Source organism: Elephantulus edwardii, unplaced genomic scaffold, assembly GCF_000299155.1.
Source record: "Elephantulus edwardii isolate Elephantulus edwardi_28Jun2011 unplaced genomic scaffold, EleEdw1.0 scaffold00048, whole genome shotgun sequence".
Taxonomy (NCBI): Eukaryota; Metazoa; Chordata; class Mammalia; order Macroscelidea; family Macroscelididae; genus Elephantulus; species Elephantulus edwardii.
Genome location: NW_006399798.1, coordinates 2,988,805 through 3,006,174, shown reverse-complemented (window position 1 = coordinate 3,006,174; position 17,370 = coordinate 2,988,805).

Below are 17,370 nucleotides of genomic sequence, written 5' to 3'. Positions count from 1 at the left end.
TTAAAAAAAAAAGATTTCACGTCATAAACAGTGGATATGTTAACATACAGGCCAGTCCCTGGAAATGGACATTATGCTTAGAAAAGTAAGGGTCAGCCAGAGACAGGAAGATCCTCAACGAGACAGACTGACACAGTGGCTGCCGTGATGGGCTGGGAGCTTGGCCGAGGTCGTGACGGTGCAGGACAGGTGAGTGTGAGAACAGGACAGGTGAGTGTGAGGACGGGGCAGGTGAGTGTGAGGACAGGGCAGGTGAGTGTGAGGATGGGGCAGTAGTGCGAGGACGGGGTAGGTGAGTGGGAGGACAGGACAGGTGAGTGGGAGGACAGGACAGGTGGGTGGGAGGACAGGACAGGTGGGTGTGAGGACGGGGCAGGTGGGTGTGAGGAGGGCAGGTGAGTGTGAGGATGAAACAAGTGACTGTGAGGACAAGACAGGTGGCCATGAGGACAGGAGAGGTGAGCATGAGAAGAGGGCAGGTGGCCACGAGGACAGGACAGGTGAGCGGGAGGTCAGTGCAGCACAGGCAGGGCAAGGTGCTGATGTGTTGTGTATGCGATTGCTTTGATGCTGAGCTGATTCCACACGGCTAACAACCTAACACCGTTTCACAGCTGGATCCAAGCGTCTCTCTGCAGCAAAGACGGCATCTCCGCAGCCCCAGGTTTCAGTCACTGGGGTGCGGGCCGGGAGAGAGGGCACAGGAAGGGGCTGGGGGAGGGCAGAGGCAGAAAACAGGTGAATGAGAGACTTGGGCGGCATTTATTATCAATTCATTTCAGGGACTGCTGAGACAGCCAAATTACACAACGTGGGGCTTCCCAGTACGCAGACTCAGAAAGAAAATACAAAAGAACTTTTAAAAATTACTGCCATCAGCAAAAAAAAAACCCCAACAAAATAAAACCAACCCAAAACTCAAAAACTCCTCTCCCCTAAAAAAAAGGCACACACATGCATGCTTCCCTGAGCACAGACATACACACACTCCTGTCCTAACACACACCACATCTGGTTTTGCTCTTCTTTGACTCAGGGATGTGGTTTCATCACACAACACTCGCGCCATTCACTGACGTCCCCTTGTGTGCAGCCACACTGTGGGCAGACTAGAAGCCGTGCACATGTAACATGATCTGCATACTGAGAACAACTGGAAACACAATGCAGAAAAGGTATGATGGCCTTGACCTGAGGGAGGTGGGTCCCCTCCCGAGGAAGAGGACTTACGGTCACACCGGCCCGTGGGCCTCTGGCATTTGCTGGTGTGCCCTCCCCAGCCACCATGCCGGGAGCCCTCCCACATCCCCTCTTCCTGCCTTCCTCTCCCCTCTTCCTCCTCCAGGTGGGATGTGAAGGGCACCCTCTCTTGCGGTCTGGCTGAGCCCCAGGCCACCTCTCCTGGTCTTGCGTCTCCCACTCCGTCTCCACAGCATGACGGGGACTCTTGCCACCACCTCCAGCTGTCCCCATGTGTCTGGAAGCTGCCTAGGCTCCTGTGTCTCTGGGAACCAAAGCTGGTATCTTCCTATGATGTGGAGGATCTGGAGGTGCAGTCAGCCAACACCTCTGAGCGGAAACACTGTCCCACCACAAGGGCTCAGGCCGAGTCAGACCTGAGTCAAAACAAACACAGCCTGCAGTGGGACCACCCACAGACCACAGCCCACAGCAGCAGCCGTCAGGAGGCTGGGCCATTGGAAGCAGGGACACAGAGGCCGACAGGGTGACTCACTGACTCATGATATCCCCACGCCCCCACCAACCACTCTTAAAGAATTGTTCTGGACCATTAAGCACAAAAGGTTGTTCATCCTCCTCTACCCAAATGGTCATTTTTAAAGCCTATGAGTTATAAAACAGAACCAACATCTGGGGAGATGCCACCAGCACTGGTGCCCAGCCTGGCAGCATCTTCCAGGGAAGACCTGGTCACAGAGAAGATGGAGACGCACTTGGGCTGGGTGACTGTGTGCTGCAAAATGTAAAAGGCAATGAAGCCAGTAACGTATATGAGGTTGGTGCATGAGAAGGAAGTGCTGGGGCCCCGATGACGTCAGAGGAGGCAAGGCTGAGGGGCCACACGCTGACTGCCCAGGGACCACACGCTGACCGCCCAGAGACACCCTACAGAAGAGGGACCAGGTCCACCCTGAATGAGCAGCGTGCTGGGCACCACACATGCGAGAGGAGTAGCAAAGGTACAGGTATCTGGGCGGGGGGCGGAGTGAGGATGGGTGAACACATTTTGGCTTCACACTGCTTCCACCCGGTGGGATTCAGGCCCAGAAGTCCTCACTGAACTGTGACAGGCCAACACTGAACCCCGGCTGAAGGGCAGGGAGGATGGGGCAGCATGCAGGATGGCTTTGTGGGGGCTGTTGTGATTGCAAGTGTGTCTTGGGCCTGTGAATGGGACTCTGTTAGGAAATAGGGACTTTGCAGAGAAACCAGGTGAAGCTCAGGTCAGACTAGGCTCTTACGTGCCATCAAATCAGAACTGACTCACAGCTGACCCTACAGGGGGTTTTCAGTGGCTGTAAATTACATGGAGGAGCCGGTGGATTTGAACCACTGGCCTCTGGGTGGTAGCACAGCTCTTTATAGGCCACCAGAGCTCGCTAGTGGCCTTTAATCCAGTGACAAATCTTTATGTGAGAAGGGGATGGGAGTTTCGGGTGCTGACCGAGGAGTCCATGTGAAAGCAGAGGCAGATAGGAGGGGTGCAGCCCGCCTGGGGCCCCCAGCTGGAGGAGACCAGGAAGGACGCTCTCCCAGAGCCTCCAGAGGGACCACTGCCCTGGCCGCACCTGGATTCTGGACGTCTGGCCTCCGACTGAGTTCTGTTGTTCGAAGTCACTTCTCTCTCTCTTCATTTCTTTGCCGTTGAGGTGGGAACACCTCGTAGCTGACTCTCCAGTGAATTTCCCAGGCTGTAAATCACCCAGGGGGACGTTGCCCATCTTTCTCCCGAGGGTCCCTGGTGGGTTCGAAGCCCCAGAACAGGATGGTCTTTGGGTTAGCAGCTCCCCGTGGCCATGGCCACCAGAGCACCCTTCTCTGTGATAATATGCCTGGCAGCTACTGGAGATGCACACAGAGATGACAGCATGCTGTCGGGACAAGGAGGTGGCCAATGAGACGCAGAGCAGGCAGGGTGTTCCACTGAAACACGTGTCAGCACGTGTCTGTGGCTCCTGAGTCCCCAAATCAGCCCTTCGTGGAACACGCCCTGAGGGACATTGTTGTGTGACGCTGCAGGCCAGCCCTGCAGGAAAGATGCTTTAGAGTACGAGTGCCGTCTGCGGTGGTGTCTAGGGCCAAGGTTGGGGCACAGAGGGTCCCCCTCTATCATACTCTGAGTTTGAGATGTGGGGATGGGGACGCCCCGGAGATTGAAGATGCTGTGTCCTGTGAAGCAGAGGAGACGGAGGTGCTTGGGGAGGGGGCGTGGATGCAGCTCCCCTCCCGCCGACACAAGGTGGACTTGACCTTGGCGCAGGGAGGCAGACATAAGCCAAGTGTCCCAGTGGCGACATCGATCAGTGTGGGTGACTGCTGGAGCCTGGCTGTGCTGGTAACTGGGCCGCACAGGAGGATGAGAGGCTGTAACCCGAGAGGCGGTGACCTGAATCAGCATGTGGGAAGAGTCAGCACCAAGGGGCATGGAGCAGCCGTGGCGAGAGCCCAAGGCCAGGGGACAGGCCAGCACTGTGTGAACAACCCTTCCAAAGGCAAGCCCAGTGAGGGTGGCCAGCGACATGGTCATCGCCACCCGAACGCTGATCGCTGGGGCTCCCAGAATCCCATAGAGTGGGGGAGGGGGGAGGCAAGAACAAGGGGTTGACAGACCCCAATGATGGGAGGCACAGTCCTCAGTGACAGCTTAGGTTTCTACAAACTTGTCTTTACCAGACCCAGAAACAACCAAGAGCCCACTGGCACTGACTCTCTTCTGAGTCACAGGGACCCTTGAGGACACGCAGAACTGCCCCGGACAGTTTTCCAAGGCTGTGGATCTTAACAGCAATGGACAGCCTCAACTTTCTCCTGCAGAGAGGCTGGTGGGCTCGTTCTGACCACTGCTCCGGGGCAGCAGTCCAACTCTTCACCCCCTGCACCACCAGGGCTCCTGCCTGACCCAGAAACTGAGCCAACCCAAGCCCATGGCCATCGAACCAGCCTCCTGGTGACTGTCCCTCCACTGTGTTTCTGAGACCATGACACTTGGGATGAAGACTTCCTGTCATTCTCCTGCGAGGTGACTGGTGTATCCAGACCCCTGACCTTCCGTTAGCAACCTGGCACGTAACCGTGAGGGCACCAGCGCTGCCTTCACTGGCTCACGGTGAGCGTGTGGGACGGGGCAGAGTTTCGGCGTAGGTTTCCCGCCCTCTGGTGGCACAGTCCGTAGAGAGCTGTGTGTTTACCCAGAGGTGGCACCTCTCTGGTTCAAGTCCACCAGCTGCTCTGCAGGAGACATGGGTAACGTCCTTCCACGTGACTGACGGCCTCTGGGAGCTGCAGAGTGAGCTGGGGAGGCAGTACAACCCATCTCACCTCTTCCCTCTGAGTGGCTGAGGGTTCAAAGAGCCCAGCTTTGGTCAACGGCTGAGTGCCCAGCCACTGCACCACCAGGACATCTTAGACATTTCTTCAGGTTCTTAATAAAAGTGAGGTGAGCACACACACCTGGGAAAGCCTGGAGGAGGGTGTCACAGATGTGGGAGAAACAAGCCTGGAACGTGGACGCCCCCACCCCACCCCCTGCCAGCTCCTCCGGTCACACTGGAGTTCCAGAGGTCAGTTCTGGAAGGAAAAGGAGAGGAGGGCTTGCAGCCTCCACACAGAGTGGAACTTGGTTTACAATGTTTGTTTCTAGCAGGGAAAGGCCTAGTGGTCGTCAGAGCCCTTCTCTTTTAAAGAACTTTAAAATACATTTGGAAATAGACCCGCAGGTGGACACGAGAAAAAAGTTTGTTGTTTGTGTGCATGGCCTCCAGTTGTACACACACACATTCATCCTCCCTCCCTCCCTCCCTCCCTCCCCCTCTCTCTCTCTCTCTCTCTCTCTTCCTCAGTGGGCAACATTGCTCTTGTTCCTCCCTGGGGGTGGTCCTGCAGGGCCAAAGGGATTAGGGATTCGGATTCGGCACAAGGCCTTCCGTGGGTGCTGAGGGCTCCTGCTCCGGGAACTGACAGCATCGCGCCCACCCACAGAGGCTGAGCCTTCCACCTCCCACACGCAGCCTGGGATTTAAGGTTTTCAGACCCGGCTTAATTCAAAGTCTCTAAGCATTTCCTCTTGTGCGATTTGTCTCATTAAACAATGAGTCACACGGGCAGAGAGCGCCCACCTACCCAACCCCATCAGCTTCCCTTTATCTTAGAGAAAAACAACAGAAATGGTTGTGAAGAGCAGTCCGTCCTCTGATGAAGAATGTTAGTCAAGAGTCAGATGGACTAAGATCCCCTTCCCGCTGGTGAGGGGGAAACACTCCCAAGCACTGTGTGTACACCTGTGTGCATGGGCGTGTACACATGTGAGGGTCAGGACATGGGCTGTGCACACGGGTGCTTGTTCATCCATGCAATGCTGCAGGCACACACACAGGCCTGCGTGTAAAGCGAGCACACACGACACAAGTACGTGCACTGATGCAAATGTGTGTACACGTGCACAGATGTGCATGTAAGAATGAATGCATGCATATCCATGTGCTCTGCTGTGTGCACTGCTCCTGGTGTGAGCTCACATGTGCACTCAGCTTTCAGCCTGGGACTTATCCATCTTTGGTCGTTCACCAAGGGTTTTCCAGTGCTGAAGCTTGACGGCACATGTGAACACATGTACGTGTTGTGTGTAGGTATATGCATGTGTGTGCTGGGTCCCCATGCTCACACACACACACACACATCCTGTGACCTGAGAAGAAGAGGAGGACTGTGCAGTCCTCTGGTCAGATGGACCACACACTGCAATCGGCCATCAACTGGGTTTATAAGGCAGAGCTGTTCCTATGCCCTCAGGGAGCATATTTCTCTTGGAAGCTCTTTGGATACATGTTTGCAGACTCTGTTACAATGTGAGTAATCATTTCCTACTTCCTCTTTGGAAAATCAATCTTCTGATTCCTTTCAGTGAAGTGGTGAAAACAGGGTCAGTATAGAGCCTCGCCCTCTCTGCAGTTGAGCTGACTCTGGCTCATAGACCCTCTCCCGGGTTTCCTAGACTGTAAATCTTAATGAAGAGACTTTGTAAGGAGCCACCGGTAAATCCTGACCGTGGGACGGAGATGGTGCAGTCTTCTGGTGAACCACTCCACACACTGTGGACTGGCCACCAGAGCCCCAGCCCTTGAAACATCCCTGAGGGGTCAAGTACACGGTGGGACGTGGAGACAATGGGATCACACAAGGTCATGAGCAATGATGAAGATCATTTTGGGAAGAATCCAAACCACTGCCACCTGGGTGGTCTTACCCACAGCAACCGTCCCTCAGGTTTCTAAGGTTGTGACTGGCTACAGGAAGAGACAGCCGGTAGATTCAAAGCACTGCCCTTCTGGTTAGCAGCCAACACAAAATGCACTACACCATGAGGGCTCCTTAACTTAGACATACATTCACAAAAGTCTTGTTAGAGAAAACAAAACCGTTTGTACAGCATCAGGTCATTTTGCAAGATGTTTTCACACCCCTACGTGTGGGTGCTGATTCCTCGGGGACACGCAAATTCCACTGACAAGCCCTCACTGGCGCTCTGGGGCCCAGGCTTCTATCCCAGCGTCTCCACTCTCCTTCCACGCACAAACCCCCGCCGAGGAGGCTGGTCTGGGACCAACCCGCCCACAGCTCAGCTTCCAGCTCCCCTCCAGGCAGCTTGCAGACATCTGTACCTGCACCCAGTGCCATTCAGGTCGAGGACACGCAGCTCAGCTCCTGCGCCCCGAGGGCCCTCATCTGCAAGAAGTGGTGATCCCCAGAAGGGTTAGTGAGGGCTATCCGTGACTGCAAATGCACCCCCCTGGAGGGACATGAGGGGGCTCAGTCTCCTAGACCTGCCTATCAGGGAGCTGATGTGCCCCCTCCGCATCACAGATACAGTGCATCCCTCCCCATCAGAGAGCTGGCGTGCCCTCTTCTCACCAGAGAGCTGGCATGCCCCTCCCATCACAGAGCTGATGTGTTGATGCCCCTTGTCCCCAACCCTAGACTCCTTTGTATGTTGCTGAGAGAAAAGAAGGTGTGTGGCCACCACCACGGTTGCCTTGAAGTCGTGTGGCGTCCGGGGTGCTGTGACATCCTGAGGCAGTGGCCAGGGGAGGGTCGCCCCACTGTGTTATCATAAAATACCTGCAGGAGAAGGGGTAATTTGACACAGGACAAACCAACAACACTCGCAGTTATGATTTTTCCATCCATCCCCAAAACCAGATACAGACAAAACCTGGCTGCTGTGAGTGGATTCTGGCTCTCACTAACCTCCCCCACCACACATACACACACCCACACCCTGTGTGTCGGGAGAGAACTGAGCTACCAGGCTGCTCAGTGGCTAGGTTTTGGAAGTGGAACTCCAGGCCTTGCTTCTGAAGAACCTTTGGATGGGCTTGAGCCTCCAGCCTTTTGGTTGGCAATCTGACACGTCTGCTACTTGCTCCACTGAGAACCCCAGAAATGCATCCCCACTGAGCCCCTGCTGCAGAGTCCTCTCCTCCTCACTCCTCCCGTGGACGTGCTGCTTCAGACACGTCGCTGGAGTATCAGCTCTAGGCAGGTCCAGCTTGATACACAACAACACAACTCTACAACTGAATACAATACCCCACAGGGTTCCCGAGGCTGTAAACCCACACAGGAGCAGACTGGCCCGTCTCCCTCTGGACTGGCGGGTTCTGACCACAGACCTTTTCATTAGAAGCCTGTGCCTAACCCACTATACCACGAGGGCTCCTTCCAGAAGGAAAAAAGCATAAGAAACCCCAAAATTCCCTCAAATCAATAGAAAGGCAGAGGTACAGAGCTGTCTCGGGGCTTGTTCTTCAGTTTCTGAGGCAGCATCCCAGGCCCCCCAAGCCCTGTGCATGGTCAGGCCCTGCTCCCAGCCCTCCTGCCCTGGACAGGCGGGGCCGAGGGGACTCCGAGACCCACTGGGGTCCTCACAGATGGAGGGACCAGCACCAGGAGAAGCTTCCTGGCATCACTTTGTGCCATGTCCCGGCAGCAGCAGTGGTAGGGATGAGGCCTCCACACTGCCCGTGAGGCACAAGCAGCTGGTCTTGGTGAGACGCTCTCCACGGACAGGAGCCCCTGCTGGGCCTGGGGAAGCGGGCAAGGCCTTAGCATTGGCTCAGCCCATTCTCCATGTCCTGGGCAGGGAGCCACTGTGATCAGGGCACAGCTTGTCAGCCTCTGGCCAGCTGCTGGGTGCCTGCCTGGCTCGGCCCCCACCCCCTACACCCCTGTCTGTACCCCTCTGGCTCAACAAGGCTCTTGTTCTGTAGAAGCAATAGCACCAGAGCTGGACTTGGCTTCTCATGGGTAAACCTACAAAAACATCTGGGTCTCAGGGAGAAGCAAGCTGACCCAGGACCCAAAGACAAGGGTACTTCAGCTGGTGGTGGTGAGCCTTGGCCCTGCCCCTTCTGCGCTGGGCACAGTGACCTCCCGAGCCCTGTCCCCACTCATAAGAGGACATATTCTAGAGCAGTGACGGTGTCTCCGTCCACATGCGTGGATGGCTTTCCCAGCCTGGGGGTGCACCCCTGGTTGGAACTCTTACATCGCTGGTGCCCTGAACACCCACGGATCCAGTACCAGGATCCTGCTGTGTGCCATGCCCGGCTCAGTGTGTCTGCCCTGCCCCTTTCCACTCGGCTGCATGGGACTCCACTCTCCCAACGAACGTCTCCAGTGCAGTCTGTGTCCTTCTCACCCCAGGAGAAGGGAAAGAGGCCCTAGCTCAGCACCTGTCCCTGCGGCTCTCCCCACTTGCTCTGCCCTGCTGGTGAGCAGATGGGGACCCAGGAGGGCACAAAAGGCGCGGGTCAGGTGGACAGGAGGACCCAGGTGTGCAGGCATGGGCGCAGGAGGGAGGGGAAAGGGAGAAGGTTCTGTCCAGATGCGAGGGACTGACCAGATACAGGGCATGAGCCAGCTCGTCCCGGGCAAGGCCCTGTGGGCTCCACCTGGCTTCCTTGTAACCTGTTCAGAGCTGTTCCACGTGGTCCCACCGCATCTCCGACACGGTGGGGTAGGTGAATCCATGCCCTGCAGGTTGGTGGGAAGCATGCTGGACAGGTGAGTCTACGCTGTGCTTACCAGGTAGCCTAGCCTTGCTTAGACAGGAGTTCATGCACACAGTGAGAGAATGATCTAGAAAACAGGAGCGAGAAAGCCTACACCACCTGCAGGCTGTAACCCAGGCCACCACACAGGGCATGCAGATGGCCGGGCTCATGCTGTCTGAGAACCGAAAAATAGTCTGCGTCTTACAATGTATGCATCATTTCACCACAAAACCACAATTTAAAAGAGACAGAAGGCTTGCCCTGCTCCCTCTCTGCCTGTGGGTTTAGAAGTGGATGCAGGGGGTGTGCCCAGGTATCCAGAACATGTGAGCCACCTCGTTAAGACCCCCTGGGAATGCATACGCCTCAGCAGCCTCCCTTACCCCTAGATTCATGGAACGGGTTGTCAGACCACCTTCCTGACCCCTCAGCAGGAGGAGGCTGGGGTGAGGGGAGCCCCTTCTCCTGTCTGGCACCCCAGCAGCGTCGCCTCTCAGAGTCGAGAGTGAGTTTGGCCCCAGGCTCTGTGGAGGGAGAGTTCTTTCATATTTATTAACCCACTTTCCCTGCTGGTGCTCAGCGCCAAGAGAGAACCTCAGACAAGTCTATTAATAGGCCTGGTCTCTCTGGGGAGAAAGAACGCATACCTACAGCTCAGGTGTCTACAGCACCAGTACCTACAGCTCAGGTGTCTACAGAACAGGTACCTACACCACAGGTGTCTACAGCACCGGTATCTACAGCTCAGGTGTCTACAACCCAGGTCCTACAGCTCAGGTGTCTGCAACCCAGGTATCTACAGCTCAGGTGTCTACAGCACCAGTACCCACAGCTCAGGTGTTTACAGGACAGGTACCTACACCACAGGTGTCTACAGCACCGGTACCTACAGCTCAGGTGTCTACAACCCAGGTATCTACAGCTCAGGTGTCTACAGCACCAGTACCTACAGCTCAGGTGTCTACAGCACCAGTACCTACAGCTCAGGTGTCTACAACCCAGGTACCTACAGCTCAGGTGTCTACAGCACCAGTACCTACAGCTCAGGTGTCTACAGGACAGGTACCTACAGCACAGGTGTCTACAGGACAGGTACCTACAGCACAGGTGTCTACAACCCAGGTACCTACAGATCAGGTGTCTACAACCCAGGTACCTACAGCACAGGTAGGACAGGTGTCTACAGCACAGGTGTCTACAGCACTGGTACCTACAGCTCAGGTACCTACAACACAGGTATCTACAGGACAGGTGTCTACAGCACCTGTACCTCCAGCACAGATATCTACAGCACAGGTGTGTACAGAACAGGTGTCTACAGCTCAGGTATCTACAGCACAGGTGTCTACAACTCAGGTACCAAGTGCAATAAGGTTTCTGAATCCACCAAAATCAACACAAGCTGTGGCCACCCTGGGGCCCAGGAGGACAGAGGGGAGCTGAGCCTGGCCACCTTGTGTCACTCAGTCTCTTGCACCTGTGCCCACATGGGCTCTTCAGGGGGAAGACCCCATGCCCCATGATGGCCTTGCCCTCTAAGTCAGGCCCAGTCAGATGGAGAGACCAAGAGAGAGAGGCAATATCCAACAAATGCTTCCTGTAAACAGAAACTTTAATAAAAAGGCAGCCAGGGAATTTATAGGCAACTCAAGGATAATTAAAATTATTTATCTACTCACCTCGCTTGCTGGCTGATCAGTCTATTAATTATCTATTATGTACTTGCTGATTTGCATTCCAGTGAGGGGGTTGGGTAAATGCAGGTAAGACACCTGGAGGGACCTGGAGTCAGTGGCTGCGACCTCCTCTCCCAGCCACCCACCCCTCCGAGCGAGACACTGTCTGCCCTGCTGCGGGGCGTCCAGCCCCCAGGCCTCTGGGCCACATACGAGACCTGCACGGCGCGGGCCGGGACCCACCTGTGTGCGGAAGGACAGCTCCACAGGGCCACCAGCTGCAGGGGCCACAGACCAGCTCCGGGAATCACAGTAGATGTTCCTCAGGCCGTTACGACTCAACGCTGCATCCAAAACAGACAAGAGAACAAAGGCTGCTCAGTCTCCAAACACCTGGAACATTCCGAACACACGCTCCTGATTCAAAATAGCACAAGACCGAGCGCCATGGGAACCACAGCCTCTGAGCACTGCGGCGAGGGAGCATTCGGCCGGGAGGCCGTGGCCAGGCTGCTCTTTACCCCCCAGTGGATGAAAGATGCTTCTAGCCATGGTTGGCCCCAGGGCTGGCCGAGTCTCGGTGTCACATACAGGGGCTGGAGAGGTGAGTGGGGACAGGGCCACAGGGCAGGTGCAGCCACTGGGTCCGAGGCCCAGGGACAGCTTGCTCCCCTGCTCCAAGCCTGCTCCCATCTCCTTTCCAACAAACAGGGCCCTTGGAGATGAACCCTCGGCGTCATCCCGTCACCAGCCAGGAGCCTCAGCTGAGGTATGTGGATGGAGCGTGGGGTTGACCAGCACCTGCTGTCCAGCAGCCTGCATTACTCCCGTCCAGCACCCTGTGTCCTGCCTGCACCCACCCAATCAGGTGGGGTTCCAGCTCTATAAGTGACCATGCGCGTCTCAGGCGACCACGTGGTGCAGGCACACAGAGGGGAGACCTGAGCCATTTACTCCGCTGAGCAATGGCGTCCACAGGTGGACTAGGCCCAACCCAGCCTGCGGCCTCCGTGATGGCTTTTCAGTGAGTTGAAGGAGAGGTGGGAGGAAGAGAGGTGCAGCCGGAGCCCCTCAGGTCTCAGGTGAAACTTCAGACTTGTCCTCACAGTGCTGCTCCAGAACCTTCTCCACCCACCCAGCAGTGAGCCCGTCCTGGACACTGTCCTCCCCTCTCCTCCACCCCGATCCAAATGCTCACCTCCCTGGACACATCCCTGACTTCCTACCTCTCTTCTCCTTGGTCTCCACACAATGCTCTTCAATCTCACTACATCTGACCTCAGGGTGTTTGCACTACTAGAATGTTTTCTTGTTACCTTCATGCAGTCAACAGTGTGTCCTCCTTTGGGCCACCCCCACCGACAGGCTGTGTCCGTGAATCTGAAGCTGCCCTCCCGCCCCCGTCTCAAGCCTCCACGGCCTTTATTGCGGTAACAACACAGTGCTAGACGACACCAAGAAAACTGGCTCACAGCACCCACCCCCCCCAACATGGAGCCGCCCGACAGCTTTGCCTCGGCTGCATTCTCATGGGAGCAGGTCACCAGGCCTTTATTCCGTGGAGCTCCTGGGCAGGTCTGAACTGACCACCAGGGGTCCTGGACAACAGTTAGTGGCATCGTCATCACGATGTGCTCTCTTGTCAGCATCAATGAACTGCAGTGAGCGCTTTGTGCCCGCATGTCGAGTCCGCCGTGTGTCCTCCGGGCCAGAACAGTGTCCAGCACACAGGAGGTGCTTAATACATGGTGAAAGGATGCATGAGCAGGCCACGCCCCTAGCCTCAATGTTCAGGCCCGAACTGAGCTCCTGAACGTTGCAGGGAACATGCTCGGATGTTAACTGAAATGTCAAAGATTCGAGCCCACCTAGAAGAGCCTCGGAAGAAAGTCCTGGCAAGTAACTTCTGAAAACTCAGCCCTGACAGCCCCACGGACACACGCAGATCGTCACGGTCGTCTGGACGGCACTGAGCTTGTCCTCTGGACTTTTCTTATCCCACATGTTCCACCCCACTCAGGAGTTAGGCGTTGAAAGCACGGAATTTGTTTCTAAGTCTTTCAAAGGTCTCAGTGCCCGAAGTCTAGACTTATGATCCTGACTGGAACAGACCTGGGGCCAGACCGGGAGCTGAGTGAGACCTGCTCTTGAGTGACTGGTGGGGTGCAGAGAGAGGCTGAGGGCTACACAGGCACAAGGCACCGGCTCAGGCAGCCCCATGGGTTTCCCCAGCACCCCCAGAACTGCCATGGATCCTCTGAGCACCCTCCCAGCTCCCTGAGCTCTCCCACAGTTTTCCCCAGCATCCCCACAGTTTCCCCAAGTACCCCCAAAGCTCCCACATAGCCCCTGGTTCTCCCCAGCATCTCTACAGCTCCCCCTAGCATCCCCACACAGTTCCCTGAACGCCCCACGGTTCCCCCCAGCATCTCTATGACTTCCCCGAACCCACCAGAGGAGCCCAGGGAAGCAGAGCTCACATGTGTGAGCTTTTATTGAATTAATAAATGGGTCACTGCTTCCAGTGGTCTCCTGGGGTTGTGGGAAGAGGTCAGGGTGTGTCCTGTAGCGGCAATAGTCCCTGGGGAGAGGTGAGAGCTGGGAGCAGGTCGAGGGAGGCCAGGAGCTCAGAGGGTCAGAGGGATGCACCCTGGATGGCAATAAAGACGCAGAACCTTCTCATGTGAAGGTCCGCAGGAGCCCTGGGAATGTTATAGATACTCACAGCGCCCTTACAAAGTAACCCTGGCGACACTGAGGCTCAGACAACTGGAACAGCTTAGCCAAAGGCACCGCCATCAGCACATGGGCACAGCATGGGTCAGAGCCCAGAAACTCGGGCCCAAAGCCCAGGTACTGATGTCCAGGCCGTCCTCACTCTCTAGCAGAGGGGTTAGGAGAGTGAGTCCATGGGGCAATGGGACCCTGGTTAGTACTGCTGATTCAGTTTCCCCAGCTGTACTGTGAGCCCGAACCCTAACCCCACAGCAGTCCTAGGAAACATTTAAAACCATGTAGGAGGGCTGGGGTGCCATGCTCAACACCAGAGTGAGTTTAAAGTGACCTCTCACCCCCAGGATCACATCAGCCCAGCCCCTGGTCCCACATCTTCATCAGACATCACACCACAAGTGCACTAATCATCAATTCTCTCCCTGGATCCCGACCACAGGCCCTGGCCCGCCACCAAGGGCTGCATCCATGTGGGTGCAAAGGCAGGTCCTTCAAATGAGATCACAGATCCGGGCAGGGGGAGGAGATGGAGGGGCTGAGGAGGGCAGGGGAGTGTCTCCTGTACACAGAGCCATGTGAGAGGAGCTGAGCTGCTGGGACAGGAGGATGCCCCCCGGGGTCACTGAGGGCCCCCCACCCTCCCTGCTCCTCCAGCAGCAAGCCAGGGCGTGTGGCGCTTGGCCTCACGGGGGAGGGTGTTTGCTGGACAGGAAGGCAGGCTCCCTGGCTCCAAGCAGGTCTGATGCTGATGGGGAATGTGTCTATTCTCGTGTCTATTTCTGCCTCTTCTCCCTGAATTAAGCAGCTCCGGCAGCCTGTGCCTCACACACTGGACTGTCACGGAAAAGGTCAGCAGTTTAAACTCACCCGCTGAGGGAGAAAGGTGGGTAGTGTTTTCCTGTAAAGATTTCTCACCTTGGACAATCACCAGGGTCTGAGAGACTCAAGGGCAGTGGGTCTGGCTTTTCTCTGAGGGTCAAGGTCCTACCAGGACTGAGGCTCAGTTGACCAAGAGGGACTATTGGGGACCAGGAAGCAGCCTCGGTCCAGCCCGACTCCCCAGCATCTCAGCCTCAGGGCGCCAGCTGTGGGTCATAGCAGCTGCCTCCCAGCCATGGGGCTTCAAAGCCTTTGTTCCCTGTGGGAAACACACCCAGGTGCACCCCCCTCGTCAGAAGTTCGCTTTATACCATTTAACCTCTGACCTACCCTCGTGCCTGCTTTCTGTAACCCAAAAACCCCAAGAAGGATTTCCATTTTTATGGGGGGAAAGGGAAAGAGAAACTGGGGGCTCAGGAGTGCTCAGCAGTGAGGCATGGAAGAGGGGGTTCCTGAGCGGGAGGTGGGCGCGTGCGCTCGTGTGGCCCCTCCGGAACCTCGCTGCACAGACGTCGTCCCCGCCCCACAGTGCGGCCGTCAGACTGTCCCTGCTTTTACAGCTCGTCGAATCAGGCCAGGTCACATGTGTTACTTGGAGCAACTTGGTGGATTATTTGCTGAGTCTCGGAACACTCAGACATTTCTCTTACAAATTATCAGCAGTTGCATCTTCACTCTATGGCATTTCTGAAAACACCAAAGGTGCGTGGGGATGCTCTGCTCTCAGACGGCATGGGAAACCCGTGGAACTGAACGTCTGTGGATGCAGTAACTTGAACAATATAATTCAGCGACGCTGGTTCCGTTCACCATGTGACACCATCGGCACCACTGTTTCCAGATTACTCCACCCCCCCACCCCCCGCAGCATCTCCCAGAAGCAGGGGACCCAGATCGTGAGGAGATAAGTGCACTTTCCCCTCCCGAGTCAGCCACAGGGTAGGGAAGGGACGGAGGGTCAGCTGTCCTGCTCCCAGCAGCTGACCCGGTGCCTTCACGCAAAGCTTCCTGAACACCTGGGAGTGTGCAGGAGGCTGGGCCACGCCCCGGCTGAAGACGCATTCACAAGATCTCCCACAGTGCCGGGTGCCAGGGCTGCGCCTTTTCATGTGCCCAGGCCTCCCGTGAATGCGGACGCCTCCAGCATGCCCCATATGCACAGCTGTGCCCCCTCCTGGCAGATGCAGCTGACCTGAGCATCCCACATCCCACCTGAGTGCGCTTTCCCCAGACAGATGTGCACCTGGGTAAAGTGTGCCCCGTCCATTCAGATTCACCCAGGTCGGGTGTCCTGTTATATAGCTGTGTGCCTAGCTGGAGTGTGCCCTGGCCAGACAGATGTGTGCTGGGTCCAGCATGCTGTATGTGGACAGGTGTACCTGGGTTTGTACACGAGCTCAGCTGTGCCCTGTCCAGACAGATGTGTGCTGGGTCCAGCGTGCCGTATGTGGACAGGTGTACCCGGGTTTGTGCACGAGTTCGGCTGTACCCTGTCCAGCAGATGACCCCTGCTTGAGCACACCCAGGCCGGGCAGATGCACGCTGCTCTGGCTCTGATCTGGCACGGGTCCACTTCCAGAGTTACAAGCTAATAAAAGCCGCACCATCAAATCCAGGTCGTTACTCAGGGAAAGGGGCCTCTCGGTGGTCGACAGCGACAGTTTCAAACCAATTAAAACAAGCGCGGCATTTGTGTGACTGCCGCTGGGCCACCAGCCCAGAGGTCTCTGCGGACCAGGCGCACCATGAGAAAGATGCATGAAATGTTAATGGAGATGTGGAAATGCCACATGGGGGAGGCTAGTGGGCACGGCCGCGCAAAGAGGCAGCGAGCGGCCCCCAGCAGCCCCGGAGGAAACCGCAATAAACCTGAGTCAGGACGGAGAAAAATTCTCCAGAGCAAGGACGGGTGGCGGGGAGAGGGCAGCGCCTCAGGGTGCCTTCAGTGCCCTTTAGTGAGCCTGCGTGTCCCCTGCCGCCAGCCCGGAACCGACCAGGTCCTGCTGGCCTCTCAGTGGCTGGGAAACCCAGGCATGGTCTGCCAAGGAAAATGTGAACAGAAGAGGGAGAGGTCAGAGGAGGTGGCGAGGCTGGGGCAGGACCTCAGGGCCTGAGCCCGGAGGCTGGGAGGGGCTTTGTGGTGGGTTCCTGGCTCACTGGCTTCTCCCTTCATCTCTCTGTCCTGCTTCTGGAAGACCAGACGGCACTGATGCCGTTAATAAGGTGAAGACACAGAACCCAGCACGCTGGTCAGCAGCAAGGGGGCCTGGGGAGGAGGCTCTGTCGGACGCTGTACAATTCACAAAACCCCGGGGGCAGCCCCATGGTGGCCACTGCCTCCACTCCCAGAGTCACAGCCCCGGCTGGCTGAGCTCACAGCTCTGTCCCGGAAGCAGGGAGACTTCCAGAAAGGAGGAAGGGCAGCAGGTGACCACCAAGCAGACATGACCCTCAGGCATGGAGAGCTGGCCCGAGCCCCTTCCTCAGACACCCGTTCCCCAGGTCCCCAGTCACCAGCCACAGCCAACCTGGCCTACAGCGGCCAGGGCGGCCAGACTCAGCACGGCACGGCCAGTGGAGTGAGTGTGAACTTCAGGAAACAGCAAAAGGTGCAGCAGCATCCCAGAGGGGTGCAGACCCACCACTGGCGCGGCCAGCTGCAGGGAAGGACTTCAGGGCTCTCCCTTCTTTTAATTGGACACACACACATGTGTTCACTCATGGTTCTCAGATGCACCATTTACACACACAGATACACACAAGCACACCCACACCCATACCCACACAGG